Source organism: Typopeltis vanoorti, chromosome 5, assembly GCF_054136105.1.
Source record: "Typopeltis vanoorti isolate ZY-2024b chromosome 5, IOZ_Tvanoo_1.0, whole genome shotgun sequence".
Classification (NCBI taxonomy): Eukaryota; Metazoa; Arthropoda; class Arachnida; order Uropygi; family Thelyphonidae; genus Typopeltis; species Typopeltis vanoorti.
Genome location: NC_143553.1, coordinates 53,843,539 through 53,869,193, shown reverse-complemented (window position 1 = coordinate 53,869,193; position 25,655 = coordinate 53,843,539). Strand labels below are relative to the sequence as shown.

The following is a 25,655-nucleotide window of genomic DNA, read 5'->3' as shown; positions in this document are numbered from 1 at the left end:
GGAATCCAAATGTACTCTCTCTCAACCAATCCGTCAACGACTTCAGTGCTTTGTACTTAATGCCTATTTCTCCAATTTTAAATAACATTGTGAAAAAGCATTTGGATATACGAGTATCATGCTTTGTTAAAATCCAGTTATGTAAAAATATTTTTTCATCTAGTGTCCATCATGCTCTGAACAAAGCCACGATGCAATTTCTCTATACTTTTACTGATATCTTAAATATTTTTGTTGGCTGCGTTTAACATCAGATTCAATTATTACCTATGACAGTTGTTATAATTACAGGACCTGTTTTATTGGAAAAAAATTGCAGGTACTTCCTACGTGCAATATTTTCGTTTTGTTCATTAGCGGTTATTAAAATATCATTGATATTGCTGCCTAGTTTTAAAATCAGAATCTGTTCTTTATCCATCGCTTGGTTTGTCAATGAATTACTTGCATACACTATACCTTGCCTTGTTTGTTGTTAGATGTACGTATAGTTTTTAAGTGCTTTCCTTGGCACACTACCAAAAAAGTTTCTGACATTCTATAATAGCAAGTCTTATCAATTTAGTAAGTCATAATTATAAATATAATTATGAAGACATCTTTACAAACGCTTTTATAATTATGTAATTAAGTAAACTTCCCCGAAGTCTATAGTTTTGGGAAGATTTACTTCGCTTCTGTTATTCTATTATTACCGTTCTATATCCTCGTGAAATAAAACTATTTAATGGTGGAGTAATGCAATTTAAATTTCTCCGGTTCATTTTATTTTTATATCAGCACAATTACACAGTGGATCTGAAAGAAATTGGAAATCTAAAAAGAGCATCATGACACGTGACTGAGTATGTCGTTAACGATGTCCTCTGGTGCGTTCTGCTGTGCTTCTTTAGATGATCTTTACGTCCAAATGCTTTACCACAAAGTGAACACGCAAATGGTCGTAAGCCTGAATGAATTCGCTTATGTCGAGTCAGCTCTTCATTTCTGGTAAATGTTTTACCACAGGTAGGATAGGGGCATATAAATGGCCTTTCTCCTGGATAAAGAAATAAAAAAATATATATCAAGATTTAGAATTCGGCTATGTTAAATGTTTAAAAACTTAACTAGATGCGTTAATTAACAAATAGTTAAATATTTATGGGAGGACATGTTACACTACTACTTACTACCATCAGTATACACAATGCCATCTATCACCCACCACCACCGATAGTATTTGCTGTAAATTACATGTGTTCTCATGGCCGACTTGCCAGTATGCGGAATGAAAAACACGAGTTTCCTGGAGAAAAGATAAATAAAAAAAACTTCTACCTCCGTGTGCGATCGGCTAACTCATCTTCAATTTAAAAATCCCATAAAGATTCCTCTCGTCACGACGAGAATCGAACTCGGTTCTTTTCCAATCGAAGAGTGCAGTGTTTCGTTGTTTTTCCAATTGAAATTTCTCATGAATGCCTCTATAAGCAATTTAACTGCTATAAACAGCTCGTAATGTGTCCATCTTTAGATTTCTCTTTGGTCCAGATGTAATTCATATGACAGAATATTCTTTAAATAAATTATTACTTTCATGTAAGCACATTACAATACCAACAACCTTCTTCATGTTGGCATGCCACAGATAGTTTTCTTTCAAAAGAAGGAACACTACTAAAAAAATAAAATACACTAACGGCTTTCATTTTCCAAAGGATGTAGATGAGGACATTTAGCCCTAACTTTTGAATATTGGTTGGTAGCCAACTCCACAACAATCACAGGTAGCTGGCCAAAACCATTAGTGATTTTTAATAAGTATCCCGGGAGGAGAGTGACAGACAACCGTTGCCATCTCGTGGTCCATAACTCTGAAACTATATATTCTTGTCCGAAATAGTATGAGTTCTACGATCGATTTTCTTAAGCTGCGAGATTGAAAACTGAATTTCAAGGATTAAAATAAAAACTATACTTGCCATTCTAGAGATCGACTAACTCTTGAATCAGCCGTGGAAAGGCGTATAAAAAGTTCCTATAGTCAACGACTAGAATAGAACTTAAAAACGGTCTTTCTTTGATAAACCAAAGTTTATCGAGTTGCATACGCCATTTCCACAGGCTGTACAGCTCTCTTTAAAGGAGGAAATACTTCACACAATTTGTTAACGAATGCTGTAGAATTAAACACCATTCTCTCTCTTTCTCTCTCTCTCTCTCCGATAAACAGATTCTCAAACAAGTAAATTCATCAAAATCCTCGTCTCGCTGATATTTAAAACTTGACACTTATTATAATCAGTCATTTGCTCTGTCGTAATTTTCTTTCAAGGGAGAGGAACCAGATTAGGAAGCAAATCTCATAAATAATCCTTTTTTATTCTAAGTCTTAAAACAGAATAAAGCTGTATGATAAAACATGTTGATACATTACAGCGATATCTTCTTTTAAACTAAAATCTCATTAAGTTAAAGGGATAATAAATCCCGTATTCTAGGCCTCGAACATTAGGCTAGTGTTGGTATTAAATTCGATGCAAAGAAATAAGGCTTATATAAACGTACAGCTGTACGTTGTTTTAACGTACATCAATACATTGCAAGACACCGTAACAAAGCCAATAGATTTGAGAATCATCGTTTTATTCTTCAAGGGATTGAGGATGAAAACGTTTGTGAAGATTAATTCGCACTTTGTACTCGTGCAGGAAGAAACTTCTGAACGTAAATTTCTTCTGCAGACATGTTGTGCAACCCATATTGAGAAAACTGTGGCTGTGACGAATGGCATGATGGGCTTAAGTACCCTCGTGAATGGTCAAGCATATTCTGCTTTTGACGACTGAAGCCTACAATAACAGTTCCTAATACTTACCAGCTGATATTTAGCAGCGGAATATTCTTATGTTTCTGTATTTGAAGGTGATTTGTCATTAAAAATTCTTTCACTTCTGACTATCAAAAATGTCGAATTACATTTTATACATTGTACTGCAGTCTATTACTATTGTTAACTGAATGTCGTAATGAACGTCATTATCATCAATTTCCTGATACCTCAAGGGATGTTTAGGTTACTATGGCAGCACTACATGATTAAGTTTATATTATTATTAATCTCCTTTCAACAATTTTCCTCCAAATTAATCTATCACTTGTGAGCACTCCAATATTGTCATATCTAACATTTCGTGCTTTTAAGGCGCTTCTAACTGAATCAATCCACTTAGATGTGGATCTTCCTCTGGGTCTTTCCTGCCATCTTTTGCATCAAACACCTGTTTTACTAACTTTTCCTCATCCATTCTATTTAAGTCGCCATACATCTTACACATTCCTGAATGATAATAGTGTCAAGTTCATTTCTAATATCTTCATTTTTAATATGATTCCGCCATTCATCTAAGTTTACTCGGATCGGCACTGCAAGCCATTAGGTAACCTAAAGACATGCAGTGCCGATCTGAATTACTGTTGCACATACCAAAAATTACTATTCATCGTGTAGATTAAAAGAGTGTTTGTCTACTTACAGACACTCTCGCTAATGAGACTCTCTTAGTACGGGAGCTTCGAACCCGAGATACATAGAGTGGACCATACTTTACTTCATGTAATATACATCTGTTATATTATCTGTAGACTTGTTCCTAATCTTTCTTTATTTTTTATCTTTCTAACTCCCCCCCCCCCCATTCAGTTACAGAATTCCAAGGCTATGGAATGAATATTTTTCCTCTTTTGCTACATTTTTGTCTCATGCAGTGGCAGTCTGCCTTCTTTCCTAGGTATTTGCCTTACCTAATAGGCTGAATCCCAAGACGCCTGGTTAGCATTGACCAAATACATCCCCTACACACACACAAGCGCGTGCGCGCATAAAGAGATGGAGCGGACAAGAATTGAAAGCCGTAGCAGCTAACACCAAAAGGATCATGTTACTGTAAAACTTGATGTAGCTTAAAAATACCAAAGCGCTTTACATCGATTTTTACAGAGGTCAAGTCTCATAAGAACTGTTATAAAAATAACCTTGTTTGTCTCTATGTATTTTATGTTAAATATTAATGTAATTAACCCTATGGGAATTGATTGTATTTACCATTTTAACTAAAGTTTCTAGAATGTCACAATGCTTTGCCATCGGAACTTTGTATAATAGCTATAGATAGGAGCACAAGAAAGTTGTTTATGATTAAGTGTGTGAGAAAGTTGTTTGTAAGCTCTGCGCATGAACACCTTCAAAGAGGTCCGCTAGTTTCGGAGAAGTTTCCGCTGCCACAAGACAAAGAAAAAAAGAGCACACGGAGGAGAAAAAAGAACGGGCCGCCTTAACAAAAGGATCAAGGAGAACTGCCGATTTCTTCGGGGTTTACAACCCTTGGTGCCAGATCCCGAGAAGGGAAAAATAAAAGAGGACTGAGCCGAACATCGTGGGCAGTTTTCGGCAGAGAACCAGAGGCAGTCGAGAGGAGGCGAGGTCCAGTTGCTGACAGAGAGGGGAGGTGAGATCCAGCTGCCAAAGCAGGAGGAGGCAAAGCGCTGTTGCCAGAAAAGAGCCAGAGGCAGTCGACGGAGAATCAGAAGTATACTGACCCAGAGAAACAGACTTTACCGCAAACCCATGCCAGAGGAAAAAAAATTGGGAAGTCAACCGAAGCCAAAAGCCTCAGAACGATCTTCAAGCCTGTATGCTGAAACTTCTTGCCTGAGCTTTTGAGTAGCGGGAAGATTGCAGTCCAAGAACCGCTAATACTCCGACGAAATGCCCCCCTGAAGCAAGGCCTGAGATGAAAGAAGAACCATAGTGACTTTGATGCAGGACCTTTGGAAGATGTCGTGACAAAAAAGCCTCCGTAAGCGTGTTCCAACCTTAAATGTACATTCTTTTTGTAATCTAGGAGTTATGTCATAGATGGACTTATAAGATATAGAAATAAGAAATATCTATGAGAGTCCTCTGAATTGTTAACTGGAATATAAATTGTAAGACAACTTGCCATAGCTAGCTAATGTCTTTATGAGTAATTTAGTCTCGGCAATTCGATTTTTTTAAGCAGAGAAGTAACAGAGTAATTATATACTGTATATTGTTTAGTCATTTAATATTGAAAAGAGAAAGTTTGTTTCTTTATACCAAAAGGATAGGTAAAGAAGAGTAACCTCCCTATCGCTTATTTAATGTACTTTATTTTAAAATGTAAATAAATGTGTTTTAATTATATGTCAATAGATTGTCGCCTGATTGTTTATTTTACAATGCACGGTTCCTAAAAAAATTATCGGACTTGTGAGCGGGAAACCAAGTGAGATAGGCGAAGCGTATAATTAAGTACAAATAGACCACGACTGTTTGTGTAAAGTTTTACTGAAGGTATTTGTGTTAGAGAAAGAGAGAGAGAGAGAAATCATCCGGCCGTATTACTGAGTTATATCTTTTCAATTAAAAGATATTAGTGGGTGCAGTCTCAATAAAAATAAATTTTCTAGTATCCATAGGCATAAGACTCGTAGTGCGAAAGGTAGATAAACATAGTACGCAATAGTAGAAGCAAGAAAGGTTACAAGAGAGAAAGTGCGCACTGCTAATTAGAATAACGGTATTTCAAAGGCGCAGTAACCAAGGCTTTATAAATAACAAGATATAGCACGCATGGTTTACATTACCTCAAATGGAGTACTACTTCTCAGACTAATAATGAAATTGACTCAAACCTTGACGGGAGGCCCTTTCTGAATTATCTATCTGTGAACCACATCATGATAAGGAAATTGAACATCTCTACATACTTACAACATCAGAACATTGAAAAAAAAAAATGTTTGAGGCTGTGGGAAAATAAAGTGGGATTAGAGATTCTGAAAATAGAAAATAGGAGAAAAAATAACAAAAGAAGCACTTTTTATGTACAACTGGAAACGATTATGGCGAAGAAGGAGTTGCAATTATGGTTTATAAAAGATGGAAAAATAACATCCTTCAATTTAAACCAGTCTCTCAGAGAATTACCACTCTTAGATTGAAAATCAATAAGCAGTTTGATTTGAGTGTAATGCAAATATATGCACTCACATCCAGGCATTCAAATGAAAAAACTGTTTTCTATGAAGATCTCTCTCTCTTTCTCTCTGTAACACTCTCAAGATATGTCATTGGAAATTATAATGGACGACTTACTGAATTTGCACAGTGCCAACGAATGTCTGTTGGTAATACTTGATAACAGTGGCAATTACTATATACACTAGTGGCCAAAATTGTGGAAACCTTTTGGAAAAGTATTTTTGAGGTTTGATGGCTCATAACACCACTTTTTTTTTGTGAAATGCCATAAAAGTATATATCAGTGGAAATATAATTTAATAAAGAATGTAATGCAACAAAGTGTGTTCAATTATCTGTATTCTATAAAAAGTAATAGCCAAATAACCAGAAAAAAGAAGCACAACTTGCTTAGGTTGATATGAATTAGCTTTCCTTCATTTGAATGTAGCCAATGAGCATGAGTGTTTCGAGAGCCAATCAGGTGTCATCTTGTTTTGGCAATGAGCCAATAAGGTCACAGCAGGATTCAGCTATTGATGTCATGTGTTGGAGCTGAGAGAAGGACATTTGTCAGTGTGATGTGATTGTTATCAAGTTGGTTGGTTTTTTTTTTGTGTGTGTGTTCTTTCATTTAGTGAGCTTGTAAAATGTAATAAAATTAAAGAAATGGCACAAAGAGTTGACCGGCCATCCAGAAAGCGATGTAAAATAATACTATTAAGTGAACAAGGCTATAGTTATGAAGAAAGTAGAAGAAAAATTGGTGGAAACTTAACCAAAGGTGGCATTTCTAAATTTTTGAAGAGGTATAAAGAGACTCAGTCACTACAAAACCAGACTGGTAAAGGCAGGAAAAGGTGCACAACAGCAAGTGATGATAGAAGAATTGAAAGACTGTGCCTACATGACAGAAGAAAATCATCTGGGTGTATACAAGATGAAATGGCACAATACAATGTGAAGTTGAGTGCAAGGACTGTTCGGCGCAGACTGCAGGAATTTGGTCTAAATGCTAGAATTCTACGAAAAAAGCCATTTTTATCTCTCAAACAAAGATTGAAAAGATTAAACTGGGCTGAAACCTATGTTGACTGGACAGCGAAACAATGGGACAGTGTTATTTGGAGTGATGAGATCAACATCTCCCTGTTTGGTAGTGATGGCATAAAATACGTAAGGAGAAGAATCGGAGAAGATTTGCATCCTGATTGCATTACACCTACCGTGAAACACCCACTTAATGTTATGATCTGGGATTGTATGACATCAAAAGGGTGTGGGCAGAATTTGCGTGATTAATGGGAATATAAATGCCCAAAAATACATAAATGAAATACTTGAGACCAAACTGAAGCCTTCCGCACGTGATCTTTTCCAAGATAATGAAGCATTTATATTTCAACAGGATTGAGCTCCATGTCATGTTGCTGCTGTGTGCAAAAAGTGGTTTCAAGATAATCATATTCCACTGCTGGAATGGCCTGGGAATAGCCCAGACCTTAACCCAATCGAAAATCTATGGAGCCGACTAAAGAAACTTGTTAGTCAGAAGCAACCCACCAATAAAACTCAATTAATAGAAGCAATAATTCAATCTTGGTTTCACATTATAACAGCTGCAGAACTAAAAAATTTGGTTCACTCCATGGGAAGGCGTTGTAAGGCCGTAATTAACGCTAAAGGTTACCCAACTAAGTATTAACTCACATTGTCAGAATTTTTGTATATCTCATTTTTTCTATGCGTTTCACTTTTCTTCTTTATAACTGCTACTCTAATAAAAAATCCTTCATAAAAGTTATTGCATTACATTCTTGATTAAATTATCTTTCCATTGATATATAATTTTATGGGTATTACTCCAAAAAAAAAAGTGGTGTTATGAGCCATCAAACCTCAGAAATACACTTTTTCCAAAAGGTTCCCACAATTTTGGCCACTAGTGTATAGACATTTTTAAGTCGATTATATTATGGTGACAATATGGATATAGTAGATAACTTTTCAACCAGTTTAACTATGATAGTGATCATAGTCCAGTGAGAGCAAGGATAAAAACAAATATCTAGAGAAAAATTGAAAGTAGTAATTAAAAATCTACAATAGAAGATTAAGATATAGTAAACCATAACGAAAGGTTTGCGAAAATAATGGAAGGAAAGTTGAAAGAAAGAAGTATAAATGAAGCAGGCGTATCTGAGAGAACAGAAAATAGCTTCAACAATAATAGAAGTCATTTAGTATTAAAAAAAAAAAAAACTATTACCAGCGAACTGAACATCTAGAGAAAAACTTACTATACATACAATTGATGTGATAAAAGAAAAAAAAAAGAATTAAGGAAAAAAGAGATACAGGAGTATCATAAGACAATATAGAATTTGTAGATATACAAAAGTAAGAAAAAAAGTCAGAAAATATAAGAACGATGCAAAACATAATAGAAAAAAAAAAAAAAAAAAAAAAATTACATAAAATAAAAAAGGATTCCAGAACTGAAAAATAAGCACGGAGCGGTAGAATACAATAAAGAAAAAATAACAGATAGATTTAAATCTCGAAATATAAGCGAACGATATAAAAAAAAATTGAAATATGCAATGAATTTTATAGGGGGTAGAGAAATCAGATACAGACCCTCTACTAAATGTAGATAAAGTGTATAATGACTTATCAATCGTAATAAAAGAATTATGGGAAATCTTCAACTCAGAGAAAAAGTAATAAAAGTATTGGAGAAGATAATCCATTAGCGGATCTCAAACTCAAGAAGTTCAAGATTTCATCAGCTCATACTAGGTATATTCAATGATATTTTAAATACAGAAAAAAAATTTCCGCAACCGTAGTATAAATCAATTGTTATTTTATCTATAGCTGTAGGCCAATCAATTTATTATTACAAATAATTATATTCGTTATTTTAAATAGAATCACGAGATTTTTGAACGCAGCCAGCCACTTAAAAAAGTGGATTTCAGAGCAAGATTATCTACAATAGAACTATCCCATTAGCCAAGTAATAGAAAAAGTAAATGAATATTAACTTCCTATTTGTTTAATATGTGTAGATTTTTGAAAAAGCCTTTGTATCGATGAATTTTTTTTTTTTCCTGACTTCCATGAAAGGTTATAATCCTATCATACATTAGTACCTTGGGTGGGCTAAGGATTTTTTCTATTTTTGTTAATTTAATATATTTGTATTTTTTTTTTTTAATCTGGAAACCCTGCTCTAGTGACAAATCATGGAACTTTCTTCACAGTTCAAACAAGCATGGAAGTAATCTTACATAGAGTGCTAAAATTCTGCTTCCACCAAAAAGACATGTCCAGGATTCAAACCCGTAGTCTATTGGTTTGAGAACAAATACACTAACCACTTAGCAATATTTATTAACACTTATTTCTACAACTTTATGCTACTTTATTTGTAATACAGTGTATCATATGTTTTCTTGATTAAAAGATATACTGCATGTAACTGTTCATTGTCATAATTCCTTTCCGATAATTTTTTTATTAAAATTTTATAGTGGTTCTGCTAAAAATGTCTTTATTCAGGGCTTTGCATTTTCAAAAAGATTAACAAACACTGGACTAGAATATAACGAACAATGTTGCCATATAGGCTAAATATTAGGTACGTTCTACGCTACGCTTGCGTAATATCGAATATAACCAGGAAGACGAAATAAAATAAAATCGGAGGCAAAAATAGGTCGAGACGTGAGAAAAGAGTCTAGTTTCAGGGACTGCCCTCACAAATCAGGAAAGATTGCTGACTGACTTTTATACTGGCAAGCTTTACATCTTTACTGTTTACGGTGTCTGAATTTCCAGTGTGTTAACTGAATACTCCTCTGTTATCACAATAGGAATAGACTGAGAGCGTTAAAATGGATTCTAAGAATTCATCATCAATATATGCGTATATTTTTTACATAATATGACAACACTGAAGGAGATTCTTCGCACTTAAAGGCAGTCATCACAGATATCCACACGATGCTAACTCGCAACCGTTTATTTAGTTGGAAAGAGGGTACGTTAATTATTAATTATTCGTCCTGCCAGTCCGGAAACCAATTTATTTTACATGGGGAATGAGCACAGTTCTCAACAATACCACTTATGAGAGTTGATTATCGGTAGTCTCAGCTTACGCACAGCGTCTCATTGTAATGCGCTTTAGCGTTGTATCTCTCTTTTCTCACAGTATTCAAGATAAATTCGTGCAAATTCTAGAAAAGCATAAGATTTACTAAAACTCAAATATCTCAAACTACAACTTTCAATTAAGGATGTTGGTTGAGTTTTTCTTAACAGAGGTATGTCAATTAGAAAACACCTGAGTTCGATTTTCGTCATGGCGTTAGAAATTTTTATGTAGGCAATTGGATAATGCAGCCTGAACGATGTTGTACATCGCGGATCATGTAATGAAGACATCAAATAGTAGTAGTAGTAGTAATAGATTAAATAAAATAAAATGAAAAATATTGTTTGAAAAGAATTTCGTTCTTGACTGTATTCCGACAAAGTGCGATCTTCTACACTCCGCGGATGTTTATAATTGTTCCTGTCTACACAGTGGTTCTAATGAATATGATGAATCATTTCTTCTGAAATGGTGGCGGTTTGCTTGACTTTACGGCCGAGGCAACCAAGGCGATGAGGCCATTATCGTATATATGTAAAAGTGTGTGTGTGTTCTTCTGGGTGATTGGCTTGTTTGCTGGATGGAAAACTCTAGAATTTCAAAGATCTAGTAATTCTGGAATAGGATAAAAACGCAAAGAAAGTTCCTCTAGTCAATGACTAGAATCAAATCATCTGTAAAGTCTACCGATAGTATCATGACATTAACACGAAATCAAGCGTATAACCACTTCTCAAATCATATTAATTTCATTTCAATCAATGTGGAACAAATTCCTTTTGTTGAGCTGTGTCATGCATACTGTACTGTTCAGGGAATGTAATTAATGGCCATGATACTTCAGCTAAATAATGAGAATGTTCAATATAAAAGAAAATATTTTCTTTTCAATGTAGGTCTCACTCTGATCGAACAACGTCTGAAGATTCATCTTCACCGCTATTGTCCGCATGTCATCTCTTCTGTCCGTTGAAAACTGGGGGAGAATGTCCTATTCCTTTAGCTCAGGGAGCTTTAAAGACAAAGGTAAGGTTTCTTTTCTTTTTCATTTTATAACTAGGAATAAAAAAGGCAAATCAAGTCTGAGAAAGAGTCATCATCATCCGAGAATAATTCTAAGAACCGTTATTATAAAGCAGAGTTTCTCAACTGCAGGGAATCAGGTTAATGCAGGTCTACGTGCGACTGTATATCAGTCTTCGTACTTGGCTACAAGTTTAGAAAAAAAAAAAAAAAATATATATATATATATATAGATTCCGTATCCGTCGAAGATGCTCAAAGCTAAATGTAATAAAAAAAAAAAAATCAAATAATTTAAATTCATCATTTGTTGAGATTTTTAAGTTATGAATGGCTCTACGTTCCAGTAACTCTGTGGCATAGATGTTTATGAATGCCTTTAGGTGATAAATTATTTTCATCGTCATGCTTATTGGAAACATGAAGTGGCTTGAAAAAGTTGCATAGTTTATCAACTAAATATTTAATTCTTAGCTTTTTCTCTAATTCTTGAAGTGATTTTGATACGTCTTCTTACCATTCCAAATGCTCACAACAATTAGTTCCTCTCCTTTGATTTTTCTCTAGAAAGAGATCAAAAGAATATTGTTAAATATTATCTAAAAAAGATACTAAACACTCTGCTCGTCCTGATAGCATTTCCCCCATCACACTGAAGGTTTCTGCTCCGTAGCTGATATTTACGCCGCATGTATCCTATTCCTAAGAAAAACAAAAAATATTTGTCATATAATTATCGTCCAATTTCACTCACTTCAGTTCTTTCTAAAGTAACGGAGAATACATTTCACGTTCAACGTGTTCGTTACCATGAAGCTTCTCAACTAATACACGATTACCAGTATGGATTCCGCCATTGTCGATAAACAGAGGATCTTCTTGCTAGTATTATCCAGATTTGGACAAATATCACGGAAAAAGTATCTCAAATGGTTGCTCAATATCTCTAAGTTCGATACAGAGGTCAAGTAAATAAGTTATACGCATTATGTGATGTTCGATGGGTCTTTATCTCCAAACTTTGCAACGGATACTGGTGTTCCACATGGTTCTGTTTTTTTGCATACATTACCTACTGTCTTCCAGTTGACTGAAAATCCAATCCACATTTTTTCTTATGAGACCAAACTGGACTTCTCTTTCTCATTTGACTAGCCTGGCACTACATAAATCACGTCAATATCAACCTCTACAATACTAAATTCCGATATCTAAGCCATTCTTCAACGGGATTCTGATAATCTTAATTCAATGCTAGGAAAACCTCAATCCTATTTCATTTTTATCCCCCTCCAAAAAACTTTTCTTATAAACAGAACACTCAGATCTCTCTCTCTCTCTCTATCCTAGCATAAACATATTAACACCTCTTCAGAATCCAAAAAATTTAGTTTTTTTCTTGCCCTTAAGGCGGTACTTTACCTCAGAACGGATATTAACTCTAAAAAAAATCACGAATCCATTAGACCATTGATTATTGTTGTCACATTTGGAGTAGCTTCCGTAAGATCTCCATAAAAATCACATTCCTCAGCATAAAAGAGAGCAGTTAGGCCAATTGAGTCATCCCTGACCATTTCACATAATCCCCACAAAAGTTCATGCTATTTGAATATAATACAAATATTTCCATGGACACTGCTCATCAGAATTAGCATCGATAATTTCCCAATTCTTTTCTAAATCTGCTAAAACACGTAAAGTAGCAATCAACACTCCTCCACAGTAATTCAACTCCAAACACACTGAATCAATTTTTCTTCATCTTCTTTCCTTCCTTCCTTCTATTCTGTCTTTTGGAAAAGTCTTCCCTTTTACAATTTTCTAAACGGTACAATCTACAAGTCTTCAAATGCAATGCTAACAGGTTTCTCCCCTTTCTTTCCATCCACGGTACTAATATGCTATAGATTGAACAATTTCTGGTGGGAGGGATTACTTAAATAAAATAATTTAAAAAAAAAAACGCTCTGGATTTCACTGTCATGTGACCTCATTCAAGTTGTTTAGAAAGTGGAGTGAAATAAGGCTCTTAATATATTGCTTTTTTTTCTGTTGCTTAATACTTAGAAATACAAAGCATATCGATGTTTTGCATTTTTACGAATCCCATCTATGATATGAGGAACCTTTAACAGGTGTTTTCTCTGTTTACTGAGATTTTCTCCCGGAAACTCGGGTTTTTTCATTTCTCAAAACAGGCAGACCAGCCCAGTGAACACACATTTACAGGAAAAAATACTTCCCTTATGGGATACAGCAGAGGAATGGCAAGATGGCTACATTAATTGCCTAAAAAGCCCTAATTAGAAGACTCAACCCGTCTTGGATGGATGGATCCCACCACCCAAAAAATAATATGCGGTCTTTCAAAACAACTGCACACCATAAATGAGTGCCCGGCGGGAGGATAATGTAATAGTTTCCATCTTCATTCTGTTGTAAACCATGGCAAGTAACAATGTTATGTGTTTCTTTTCTCTTTCTGATGCTTGTTTCGAGAAATAAGACTTCAGTGGAAGAAGAATCAGCTTACTTAGGTTTGAAATCGAGCAGTGACCTGCGTTTATATCAAAATAGAAACTCTACTCGGAAAAACCCAATGAAGTTCATCATGCTTTACGTAAAATTTGTGGAGATGGTGCAGTGGATCGAAGGGCGAGAAGTTCACTTCCATGAAGATCGGACAAGCATTAAAGACTAACCGAGAAGTGCTAGACCATCAACAGCTACCGATGAATGGCACATTGGTGGTTATTGTCAATAGCCTACTGTAAGAAGGTTGGCTGAAAACATGTGATGAAATCTCAAAAGAAGCGAACATAAACATCTGTTTTTCAGAATACTTACTGAAATTTTGAAGAAGAAGAGGAGGAAATATATTGCTGCCAAGTGGATCTCACACCAACTGACAGAAGACAAGCAAGCTGATGGCAAGAGAGTTAAAGAACTGTTATAAAAACTGAAAGCGATTTTTGAATTTGTTAAAAATGTGGATGAGATTTTAAACGAGAAACTGAAAAGTCAGTCGTCACGGCAGAAATATCCAACTATTCCTTCTCGTCTAAAAATGGTGAGATCAGCAGTCGAGGATTACGTTAATGATGATAATGGCTTACGACAAGAACGACAGATAGAATACCTGCAGGCTTAACTGTGACAGCAGCATACTACAGAAATGTTCTGCATTGACATTTTTCATGAAAATGTCAAGGAGATATACTTTCGTCAAGTCTGATCTTATAGAAAAGTATGATTGAGAAACAATTTCTCCTTTCCATATAGTCCTTAAATGAATCTTCCAGATCTCTCTATCTACTTGCTTACTAAGTTGACAGAACCACTTGGTTCTTCACTCCTGTTGACAAGGTATCTGCTGAAAAGTGGTCTGATTTATCAAACACATGTAAAAAAAAGCCTGTAAATGTATTTTGTTAAATTATTGTTTGGTTTCTTGACAGTACAGTGTGCAGAATTTTTGAAATGACTTATTTGTTATGGAGCACTCGTTCGCAACTGTCCTCGAAAGAACACTACCACCGGCTTGTTGTTTATCAATAATCTTTCCTCATTGAAGTGTGGCATCATTAGCACTTTTCCCATTTTTCGCAATAGACTTCAATGCTGTTCGCATCCTATTTGTATCTCTGAGTCCGCAACGAGACATCTCTAAACATCCCCTGCTAATCTGCTTGTTACATTACATCTCAATTGATATGTAAAAATTGCAATTGACAGTCTTCGAGCAGGATATTTCTAAGACTGGGACTAGAATTCCCATCTCTTTCTCTCTCTCTCTCTCGCCCCCTCTCCATCATAATGGCAAATTTTCAACATCCATATCCCTTATGAATTTCCATAACCTCGGAAACAAAAGAATAAGAATATCGATAGTACCAAAAAGATGATGATCCAACATTAACCTTGTCCTACTTATAGTTTTATATATATATATACATAATTATCTGATTACATCAGTTGTAGCCATCCTGCTTCTAACCTTTTGATTGCCCTGAATCTCAACGAATCTTATGGGGCAGCGGTCTCCAACCTCTGGCCTAAACGAGTCGCAAAGAAATAAATAAAATAAAATTGTATGACCGGTTTTTGTGAAAAGCTTCTCGAAAAACACTACAATATAATTTTAAACATACTACCTGTAAATAAAATATTTTCATATCATTAACTTATTACTATAGAAGTTTTTTTAAAAAACTAAAATGAAAATTTGGTCAAATTTGTATTATTTCATGCGCGTACAGTTCTATTATGTTACCACTAAAAAATGGTTAATCAGCTTTTGATCTTAGACTACATTGTAGAGTTTGATTATTGTTTACATACTGTATATTGCATACACGTTCATGGAAGGGAGTGAACCCATTTTTTGTTGGAATGACCCAGGTTCGAATACTGCGGAGATGTAAACATTAATAAGACTTTTTTTTTTCAACTGAAGGTGAGTGTTAGCCTGTCATATAGAGGCGATAGGATATTTAAAATCAGAAACACGAGTTTTTTTTTTTTTTTTTTTTTTTTTTCACTCCTGCAAAACAATAAGCAGGTTGGGTAAAACACGCAATTGACATTCATTATTAGTTTCCTTGCAATTGTAATTCTAATTGAAAAAAAAGCATAAAGAATTTTAAATGAAAATCTGTACAGTTTAAAATAAATGCATAACTCAAACGACTAAAGGAGATGAGTAAAGACTAATAGTTTGAAATGAGTTCAGATATGCATTGTACTACATACGATAAGTAAAATGTATTTAAGCATGATATGTTGAATGAGAAATACAACATGCTTTCCTTAGTTTTAGTGTGGTTTGAATTATTGAAAATTATGTAGAGAAAAGCGAATCATGTCAACCGAAATGAGTGTATTCAGTGGCTGATTTATTCATTTTTGGGAGAAGAAACAGGGATTTCCAAGAAAAAAAAAAGACTAGATAGCTCAGCTTCGCCAGAAAACATTTCTGCACCTTTAGAACTTTTAATCTAATTTTGAACGACTATTAATAGAACCTTTAGTTCTCTCTCTCTCTCTCTCTCTCTCTCTCTCTCTCTCTCTCTCGATAAAAGAGAGGGTGGGAGAGAAAGTCAGCATTTATCTAGTTATGTATAAACCAAAATTACACCCATTCATTGGTGTAATTTTGCGTTCTTCTGCACTTGGAACTTAGTAAATGTAAGATCATTATTTTTTTTATGTATGGAGTCGTAGTGATTGGTTTATTAGGAATTATGGCCATTTCTGGAATTCCATGATGAATAAACTTCGTGTTTTGTTTTGTTTTAATTACACCATCCATGTTTTTGTTCACGTAAATTGTATACCTTTCCGATATGCATAAATGTTTTCTTTTGTTATTAATGACAAATACGATAGCCCCACCACTAAAAGATATAAATTCGTGCTTTAATTGCAAAGAAACCACTATATATTTTAAAGACATAAATGGTAGTGTTGTGGATCTCTGTTAGTTGTCTTTGTTCACGAACAAGAGACTACCATTTAGGGCGTAGTCATGCTAATCCCGACTATGGGATTGAGCTGACTGTGAAAACAAGAACTGATTATCGTATTCTGTCAAAAGTGAAGACGGATACAACAGGATTGCATAAATGCCAAAACACTGATGATGATGAGTAGTGTTTTATTTCGCATCTCTGCATTTACACACACATACACAATAATAATAATAATAATAATAATAATAATAATAATATACTCCAAACTAACACATTGTTTGTTCAAAAGTAGGAAACCAATGATTTTTTTAAATCAGGCTATACGAAGCATATTTGCAGAATCGAATTCCATCGATAAATTGTTTAAAATCACAACTAGGAATAACTTACGAATTTCTATGTATTTAATTTTTTGCACCTTGAACGTTTAAAAACTTTAAATCTGTTAAAGTGATGCAATTCTTTCTAGAGTCTGTCTTATTTTCGCATAGAAAACAGAAACAAAAAATAAAATAAATTTCTCCAAAACGATACAAAATAAACATACTTTATTGAGAAAGGGAGAAAACTGTTTAGAAATTATAAGCACATAATGACTGGACTATGAAAATTCCAAAAAGGTTTGAGGTATCTACAGTATATTGAATCATCAGCCTGGATCCAAGTAGATGGACAGCGTTTCTCTTTTCCAGCCAATAGGCTGTGGAATCCCATGGCATGCATGATTGTGATTGTCTTTAGGTTGTAGATGGTTTTCTTTGCCCAATGTTTGGCCACTCTGATCAGTGCAGAACCCTATGCCTATCTAGGGCACTAATGTACCATAGCATTACAACCTTTTGTAGGTGAGACTGCCGTAAAAAAAATAAATAAATAAAAAAAAATAATAAACCTTCTTTGTTGTCAAAAGCTCCTTGGATGGCGCTATTTAAAAGACACGATCTTTGAGAATCTGTTTTCTTATCTTTTATTTGTGCTTTAATCATGGGTTCCACTGATGAGACGGGGCATTTCGAACTGTTGACGCTCATCCAGAGCCAGACAGCAAAATACCAACGAAAACTCAAAACTTTGTTTTTCTTTTGTAAATCTTGATAGTGCATACATCAGTTGACCTGTTTGGCTATGGGCTATTTAATTCTTTCTTATATTGAAGTGTCAATCAAAGCATTTTTGAAGCTGTTTCATAATAACATCTTCCTTCGTTGATATTTACGAAATTTCAAAGTTGGATTTTTTGAATATAGAACAGTAGAAACTGAAAATTTGAATAAATAATTTAAAAAATCATCATCATCGGTGGTTCTAACAGGCCCTTAAATGCTCATGACCTTTCAAGTATCCTTCGATTTCGTGAACATAGTTCTAGAATAAGGTGGTTAGTCCTAAATTGCGTGTGTTCTCCTGATCATGGAATGAAAAAACCCGAGTTTTCCGGGGGGAACCTTCAACCTCTGCATGACAAACTAACTCTCCTTCATTTGATAAGCCTTAAAAAAATAAAAAATAAAACGTTCTTTGCGACCTAGACGGGATTGAATACAGGGCTTTCTGACACGAAGGGACATCGTCGAAATGGATTGAGCTATAAGAGCGCTTAAAAAATAATATTGCGTGTAAAAAATAAAAAGATATTTGTGTTTTTATTTTATTTTATTTATTTTTTATTTAATTTTAGGTTGCACTGCATCTATTAAGTTGCGAATTCCAATAATTTAGACGAACATTTGAAGAAAGAGTTTCGATCTTCCTACTAATGTAACTGTATTGAAGTTTTATTTTTAATTTTCTTTTCTGATCTTTAGATATATCGGTTTCTTACTTACATTAAAGTTAACATACCTGTATGTATCCGAAGATGCCCCTGTAGCTGGCCGTTATTACTGAATGAGGATTGACAGTGAGGGCACACAAACCTTCTCGGACGTTGGGATTTTGAAGTTTTCCATCGAGTCAATGCACTTAGTTGATCCAAGGATGCCGAAGACTCACTCTCTATGGCATGTTTAGGAGATTGTAACCAGGATTCTAAAAGAGGGTCGTGCATGGTGGGAAGCGACTGTATAATCGGCAATGTCATACCATAATTATAATGATCAGGCATGTAACCGGATGATATCATCATCGACTCTGCAGACAGAAATTGAGGAAATGAAGAGTACCAAACTGTCTGACTACCGTTAGTAGCAGAAAAACGACAGGAATCATTAACAGTTTCTAGTGCTCGTGTAGGAAAACGACTCTCTTTCTGATGAGTTCTTGATTCTTTTGTAGGCGACTTTTTGTCTACGATGATATCACCGCATTCTCTGGAACGAGTACAGAGCTGTTGTGTTGTCTGATAAGTAGTGTCTCTTTCCCAAGGACGGAAAAAGTTCCGTGTGTCTGAATTAGGCCTATTCATCGCACAGAAACTGGCCGTCAGAAGTGTGTCTTTCAACGGATAGAGGTTCACTAAACGACGGACCCATGTTGTCTTGTCTTTCGGCAGTTGTGTTTGTGCGTTGGTGTTATGTCACTGATATATTGGCCTCTCCATGTGGTTTCTCACTCCTCCTCTTTCTCAGCCCTTTCATCCCTCACCAATTTGAAAGTAGGTGGGCATATGAGTCTCTAAGGGAGGGCTGACACTCAGCAGGTTCTCATTAAAACGACCAATGGCAAGAACTCTAATTTTTCAATCTCATTGTCGGCTTCAGATGACAGCCGCTCAGGTAGAATCAAGAAAAAAATGACTATGATGACTTCGTTTTTTTTTCTCTCTCGCTCTCCTCTTACTACTAGAATATGCTAGTCACGTGCAAACTACCCGGTTTGGTTCATACTAGAAAGACAGATGTAAGGAACGTGTTCGGTTGATTGCCCCGATTAGTCACATGTATGTGTGAAGTTGCAGTGCGAACTTGGATTTTCAACATAGAACGAGATTCTATGCATACTGCAATATCTTATGTGCTTAACAAGCACAGAAGTCGTTGCTTCATTTTTTAGCAATTCTTTATAAAGTATGCAGCTTAAAGTAGAATTTCTTTAAGGAAATATCGGTATATGTGTAACGTACTATCAAAGCCTTAAGACATCCTTTAGAAGTATTTTCTGTCAAAGTCATAGAATCAACAGAGACCTTTCCAACTTATATACTGCTTCGTTTTATAAACTTGTATATTATGTGTCAAGAAACGTGTTAACTCAGATTCTTCAAAATATGGACAAATATTGAAAGAGTTTAGTGAATAATTATAGTCACCTTCTGCATGGATTCAGTGATTTAAACTATTCCCTGTACATACTGTTTTCACTATATCTCGAATTATTCTAGAATTATACACTAGGGTCACCATTCGTTGTGAAAATGAAATCATTTATGATCATTTTTTCCAATCACTTTTGATCTGATCTAAGTTAATTTTGTAACAGAACTTAGAAAAGACATATGAAAGTCACAACTAAAAAATACGAGAATGAAAAAATAAAATAAAATGAAAAAAATACAAAGTGTTGTCTTAGAAAAATGAGTGACCTATTTGCAGATATATATAAAAACAAAGAAACTTAACAGAATATATATTAGAATGTCAGAGCATTAGTTATTTTCCAATTTATAAAAAAATGAAATAAAAATGACTGAGATAAAAAGGATTAGTCGACTACATACATATATATTAAGAGAGAAGCGAAAAAATATTGTAGATCAGGGCTGTCCAAAGCACTGCATACGGGGCCGCATGCGGTGCGATTTTGTGCGGCCCACCTGCGGGTTCTGATTTTCACGAGCGAAAAAATAAAATAACAATTTCAATCGAATGCTTATTAGATATTTTAATTCTATCACTAATCGATTATCTCAATGTTGGTAATTTTATTTGGTGTTTTTACATCACTGTTTACCCACGTGTTTTTCAAATATTAGATGTGTCAAAGAAGCGTTCTTACACTGTATTGTTCCAACGTGCATGCTCCGAGCGTTTACGGGAAACTTGAGCGCGTTGATTACAAAAGAGCCCTTGATAAAATTGACAGACAAAACTGGTTTAAATTATTAAATAGAACAAACTAACTCTTGCACTCTTTTCGATAAATATATATCGGAAATAAAACATCACTAAAATCAGAACAAATATTAGAATGTAAAGACATATCAAGAAGGGTGAAAAGGTAGATTGAAAAGAAATATCAGAAAAGAGATAAGTATACTGCATGTGCGTGCTTGCTCTTCCGGTTTTGCCTTAGAAGAGAAAGCCCCAATACTTCCATATGAGACAAAATAACTCACCTTTAACTGAAAAACTCATATAAAGGTCCTTCGTGTTAAAACTCGGGATTCGAACCTCCAGATCTCTCCAACCAAAGAACAAGTATTGCAACTTCCTGGCAGCAGAATTCCCATTGCAACTGCCTAAAGAGATACCTCTATGTTGGGATTTCATAGTATGAAATTTTATTGAAGAACGATGTGGGTGTGAGAGTGAAAAAAAAAAAAAAACAGTTCAAGCTGTTACAATTATGCTGAACAATGCTGTGACGAGCTTACAAAAGTACAGCACTGTTTATATGTGAAAGTTTTGATATGAAATTGTGAATAAATATTCTCAAAAATAATATTGTTTATCGATTATTTTTTATTTACTGAAAATTTACTAAAATACTACAAAAGGTAGTGTTTTATTTTGTTAGCATAAGCAGAGAATTTTCGCTACATGGTTCTGGTTGAGGCTGAATGACTTTCATACTAAATCTTATTAGAACAAATAGGATCGAAATATGATTTCAGAAATGATGGATGTTGTTTTACTTTTAGTCATTTTGCTTAATCTATTTACAATGAAAGTATAGCTTTAGACGTAAAATTATTTTGGTTATTTATAGTTAACATCAAGGCAGCTAAGGCGATGAAGCAAGTGCATCATAATGTGTCGCATATGATCAACACTTGAGTTTGTCTATTCTAGGTAGGAAAAACCCGTTTCTTGGAATATCGTGATGCCTCTGTATGAGATTGGCCAACTTACTTTCAACTGAAAGAGTTTCTGACTAACCAGTTAATAAGTGAATAACATGCTATCGTATTAGTTTGACGTAAGACACACACATTGTTCTTGTGACTTACTTGAGTTTTTTGGAACGGGAAAAACCACAGACAAGTTAAAATCCGTCTGTGGTTTTTATATAAAGAGAGGTTAATTTATCTGGTCTTAGACGAAATGTGACATGCCTGTCTGAGAACAGTCATTTTGATTGTCGGGGGAGAGCGAAAGTATGTTTTGACAAACTTAATACCGAAACATTATAGACAAGCCTTCGTTTCCTAAGCGATAACCAAACAGCTAAATAACGAGTTTTTACACACACACACACACACACACACACACACACACACACACACACACACACACACACACGTGCAGCATCAGACTATTTAAATTGCAATCAGTTCATGTTTTCAGTGGGTAGAATAAGAAAACAGCTATCCATCTTTAAAGGCCATCCAGATGTGCAACTTTTACACCCATCTTTAGCAGTCCCACCTGTACCTTTTTCTAGACTACGCCTTCAAACTTGTCTCGATTATTTTGTTGCAACTCCTCCTATCCCATTCATCATATCTTACTGTTCATTTCTGTCCTATTTCATCTCGCACAGTTGTACTTCATTGAGAGTTGTTGGATTGCGCTACTTCCAAAAAAATCATTTCGGAGAAGCATATTAACACAAACGCCCAAACTGTAAGGTCACTGCTTTTCGGAATTCTCTCCCTTGCATTATGATATCAGACCAAACCACACACACACTTTTTATACGTAAAGCTTTATTTAACTTAAGTTCTTTTGTTATATTAATGAAATATTAAAAACTAATTACTGAGCATATCCCGGTGATCTTTTCTCCTTGTAGCTTCATACTTCAGTTAGACATAACATCCACATAGTAACTCATATTGATAACTAGAAGTTGTTTTGTTGTTTGTTTTTGATCAATTTGTGTTATTCAAAAACCATCACACATCTCTATTGCTCGAGTAGTTTTATGAATCTTTGTAACTCGAAAACGAAACATAACCAGTTATACAAGATATTATATAGTACAGCGTCTACAACGCTTCTTTATCTACTGCAGCATTGTCATGGTATAGCTGAGAAAGCAAAATGTCCTAAACATGAATTGTAAACCAAATTTAGCTACTTTATTATAAATTTTGTTCTATTTGTTCCAAAAATTCGGTGTTCCATAGCTTATTTCTCTCATACACCACTTTATTCTACTGCGTGTATTTGAACAGCTTATAAAGAAGAGGAAAACAAATTATGCCATCTAATCTCAGATCAGATTCCGTTTAGTTATATGGTTAGCTGATCGATTAAGGATTATCAACCCAAAGATTCTGAAAGTTCCTGCACTCTGCAAGTAGATGCGTCATTTGCATTCTGATCATTCATTGCGCTTGATAATGGACGAGATTTTATCCTCGAACCTCACCATTGACTTTGGAGTACGACAAAGCTCTGTTTCACCCATTTATTATTATTATTTCTTGAATTATAAACTTTACGCAAATGAGAAAGCACTCTTTGTATTTGTCCTGTTTTCAGTGAATAAGAAATGCAATCCTTAAAACTCAGTTTTGCTTTATTTCTCGCAAAAAAAAAATCACTTAATCTTTTACTTTTTAACTTGATCCACTTAGGTAAAGGGTTTCCTGTTTTAAAATAACAAAAAACGTAAAGCCTTTTCCAGCATAAACATATCAGATGTGTACTTTCCTTAATATCCAAAACGTTGATCTTTCGCTTCCACTCATAAAATAAAAGTTAATAAGAGTTCATAAAAATAAAATAAAAACACAAATTTCAAATGAACTTCCTGGTACGGAACATTGTTCTGGTGATTGTGAACTGCCTACTTTCCCCTGCTCCTTAAATCAGAGACCTTCACCTGTTTTGTAGCTCTTCAAAAGTTATTTTCTCGATTGTTGTTTATTTTTAGTTAAACGTTTTTTTTTTTTTTTCATTAGAAAGGTGTGAAAGCAGAAGCACGAAATAATAAATGTCAAATTATTGTTTCAATTTTAGGCTTACCTCGTGAATTACTCATCTTCATTTATCCTTCTCCTGTGAAACATTAAAAAAATAATAAAATAAAATAAATAAATAACCTTAATTTAAAACATATTTTGAAAGTTAAGTAAAATAAGATTATAAAATTTCAATTATATAACAAAAGATGCCCTTTGATTGAAAAGCATAGGTTCGAATCTCGTTTAGGGCTTGCCAGATCTTAATAGAGGACTTTCAGCTAAAGAAATTAACCAATTGTATACGGCAATAGTCGGGTTTTTCCTTCCTGCATGACACACAAGCAAAGATGAGAGAATAATACGTGCAATCAAAATAATGTTGTAATGTTGATCGGATAAACGGCCCTGTACTTGCAATAAACAGGCTTCTTTATAGCCAAAGTTACTTGGTTCCAGGGGCCCTGCAACCAGAGAGGGGGGGGGGCAGGGCCTCTGTTCTCCGTCTGGGCGCGATAAAAAGAAAAAAACATTGCGCCAAAGAAAAAGGGAAAAAAAACACTAGAAAATTTTCCAAAAATTCCTAATTAAAATTAATTTTTTTTTAAAATTTATGTCGTGTCGTGTCTTCTATTTCTATACTACTTATGAATTTGCGATCATTGGAAATGCTCAGTCGTAGGTCGAATGCGATGCGTAGTTTGTATTTTCAAATCGTGTATTCAACTGCCCCCCCCCCCGAGTTGAGTACACGTAAGTAAGCAATAAGGTAAGCAATAAGCAGTAAGAGCCAAGCGCTACTGCTTGGCCCTTACTGCTTACTGAGTGTAACACATAAGGGAGAGGTAACAAAAAAAGAAGCGATCTCTAAAAAAAAAAAATTATATATGAAAAATGTGAAATAAGTGTAATTTATTGAAAATTGAAGTAAACTATGTTAATAAAAAAAAAACTAATAAGTACTTCCCACAACTCTCTCTAAATTGTCCTCTCAAAACTAAAATCTAGATCCGCCACTAGGTGGAAATTTGTTTTCTAACTTTTTACTCTCCAGAGGTCGTACCAGTATTTTGTAAGTACATCTGTATCCTTCTCCTCTCTTTGCTGCTCCGCATAAATGAGTGCTTCGTAAAGGACCTTATCTCTCTCTCTCATATATATATATATATATATATAATCTCTAATAACAGTATCATTTTTTCATAAGGAAAACAATTCGTTGCTAAGCCAGCATCATTCCTTATGTTTCTAGTCATTAAAAAAAAAAAAAAAATCGAAGTCATTTAGAATGAATCAGGATGTTGAATGTCGTAATTAAGACCGGAAGTTGGCAAACGTTAAACGAACCACCTTCATGAGTCCTAAACTCCCCTCACGTTTCCCAAAAAGACACTGATCAATCGAAAGGTGAAGACAAATCACCTTATAATTACAGTCACATTACGTAGCCAGTTCTACCGCAACATCAGTTAAGGGTTAGGCCGGAAAATGACTCCGTCGTTAAGGTTATGATGGAACGCCTCGTGTCGGCAGTTCACAGTATTTCACCGTGGCAGTCTGACGTTTCTTAAGACGCATAGTACCCCCAGCGCCCCCATCCTTTTTTATTCATTCTCCACCGGGAAGTATTTAATGTAGGTGGCCGCCCATGACAGCCACTAGGGGGCAGTGTACGTGAGATGTTTCGGGTAGGTAGACGGGAGATTTCCTCCTGTTTACCTTTTGCCGGCGTGAATCGGTGGTGGCCACCCAGATAACCTCCATACATCAAACAAATTGGTGGGCTGTCCTGCATCATTACGGTGGCAATAGGCTCGGCAGGCGACAAAATGACGGATGGCCAAGTGTCACCGCCTCAATCGCGAGAGTTTGTTCTGTTGGTTAGATTATAATTCCTTGCAGTAGCCCAACGCTTACCCACCCTGCAAGGCTTGCCAGGATGACCTTTGGAGCTGG

At 35.0% G+C, this 25,655-nt stretch overlaps 1 long non-coding RNA gene across 1 annotated transcript in view; it reads right to left on the bottom strand.

Annotated features, from left to right (window-relative positions):
* Positions 1–785: 785 nt before the first annotated feature.
* Positions 786–25,655, bottom strand: part of LOC150106417 (uncharacterized) — a 55,165-nt gene continuing 30,295 nt past the window's right edge. The window contains exons 2-3 of the long non-coding RNA XR_016548349.1: positions 23,764–23,796; positions 786–1,039 (exon numbers count right to left, since the gene is read on the bottom strand). This is a non-coding gene — a long non-coding RNA (uncharacterized LOC150106417). The remainder of the gene's footprint in view (positions 1,040–23,763; positions 23,797–25,655) is intronic.